The sequence below is a fragment of the Aplysia californica genome, unplaced genomic scaffold, assembly GCF_000002075.1.
Source record: "Aplysia californica isolate F4 #8 unplaced genomic scaffold, AplCal3.0 scaffold00462, whole genome shotgun sequence".
Classification (NCBI taxonomy): domain Eukaryota; kingdom Metazoa; phylum Mollusca; class Gastropoda; order Aplysiida; family Aplysiidae; genus Aplysia; species Aplysia californica.
This window is the reverse complement of record NW_004797732.1, coordinates 195,528-197,399: the sequence shown is the minus strand read 5'-3', so window position 1 is coordinate 197,399 and position 1,872 is coordinate 195,528. Positions and strand designations below refer to the sequence as shown.

Genomic DNA, 1,872 nt, shown 5'->3' with positions numbered 1-1,872 from the left:
GGGGGGGATGGGGAGTGGTGGCGATTTGTCTCAAAAAGTGAAAGAATCTCTAAGCTTTAAACCAGCTGAATTTAACCAGGGAAATCCCTCTCTCAGCGCCCGTACATTAAGTAGAGATCACTCATCTTCCTGGCAGTGAAAGTCACTGAGAAGTGTTTTAAAAAAATATAATACATTGTATTATATTCGTACATTTCCTTGCGTTGTGTGTGTTGCCTTTTTCAAAGTTGCATGTGCCTTCCTTCTTGTCTTGTGGCATACCCCTTACTGTTTGAGGTTGGGATTTTGCTGGGGTTGCTTTACAACTCACGTCCAGAGATGGAAACGGCATAATAGCTATATAGAATGATCCGATTTTGCGTGTTGCAGATCTATGTGAAGCTGTCTTTGATAGTTCATTGATGGGGTTTTTTTGTCGTTTGATCTTGTATTTACTTTTTTTTCCTCTTCAAATGTGTATGTGTGCTTTTTATGTTTGTGTGTGGGCGCGCTCGTCTATTAGCGAGAGTGATACGGTTTTTGTGTATCTGAACTCGTGCGTGGTTTTTCTGCTAGATCTAGTACATGTAATTAACTTCTATTATATCCGGAGAGGCGCTGCTTTATTGCACCGGGTGACGTTAAACTTGGCGTAGAAGATACGTTCAATGAAGCCGTCACGTTTCTGTCCCTGCGACCGTACAGCTGCGGGCAATGTGGTGGTTGGGTTCTGTTATGCTCTTGGCTTTGCCTGCAGAAGACGCCAGTTCAATTCCCACTCTGGGATTATTTTTATTTTTTTACCGAGTGCCCGCCCTCGTCTTGTCTGCTACTACGATGTCGTGTCCCCCGATGTCTCGAGTTGTCATAGGTTAGATAGGTCCAAACCAAGCCGCCCGAGTCTGCTTAAATGATCTAAATTGTGTCGACAGGGACGTAAAACATTACATTTTTTAGTTCTCTGGTTCGCCTAGCTGAGTGTCCGTGTGTGTGTCTGTCTGTGTGTCCCGTCCACAGTCGAGGTGGGAGAACGCTAACCGAGAGGGTGTCACCCTAATCCGGGTGAGCAGCCGCAGCAGTAGCCGCAAGGCCAAGGTCGTGGTGGAGTCGGAGGGCACCCTGGACGTCTCGGCTGCTGGTCCGGACACTGTGGCTGTCGTGGAAACAGCCGCGGATGTAAACGTAGAGGTGCTTTTGCCTTTCTCCCCTCTACCTCTTTCTACTGTACCAAAGAAATATGCATGTACCAATATTATATCTCGGTGTTGGGTATACCTGCTTAAACTATGCCACTATCAGGGGACTTAAATTATATTTTTCCTCTTCCAAATAGACTGTATAGCGCATAGTTTACTTTCTAAGTGGTGTATAAAATGCAGTTCAGTATTATTATGGAATACAAATTATGTAAACTGATGCTTGTTCGCGTCTCCCTTTGTATTTACAAGAAATTGTATTGGGCGATTGTCATTTTTGGCTAGATTTTAAAAAAATGCAAACATACATAAATGTGCCCTATGCTAGTATGCTCGTTATATTGTGTGTATAACGTCTAACCAGGCTCATGGAACTGTCCAAGTGCCTCTTTGATCTAATCTTCTTTAGAATTTACTTAAAATATTGTACAATTAGACAAAAATGTTTTAGCATCTATTCCTTTTCGTGAATGGAGCTGAGTGATTTTCGATCCTGAACGTTAAGATGGTCGCCCATCCCCCACCTGTCGTCTGGTTGTGTGACAGGTTTATTGAGAGTTCGATCAATCAAACCCGACGCGTATAACTTTTACCTTCGCTACTGATCTGTATCAGTCAATGAATGATAAAGGGGGGGGGGCAGCTTTAAAGCACGCAATATTAATTGTCATTCTTTCTTTTGACGTGTCTTTGCGAG

At 43.4% G+C, this 1,872-nt stretch overlaps 1 protein-coding gene across 1 annotated transcript in view; it reads left to right on the top strand.

Moving 5' to 3' along the window:
- The window catches only part of LOC118478282, a 37,020-nt gene extending 35,699 nt beyond the window's left edge, over nucleotides 1-1,321 (top strand). Inside the window, exon 2 of the transcript XR_004858935.1 lies at nucleotides 997-1,321. The gene's annotated coding sequence lies outside the window, so the exon portion shown is untranslated. The remainder of the gene's footprint in view (nucleotides 1-996) is intronic.
- The last annotated feature ends 551 nt before the right edge of the window (nucleotides 1,322-1,872 follow it).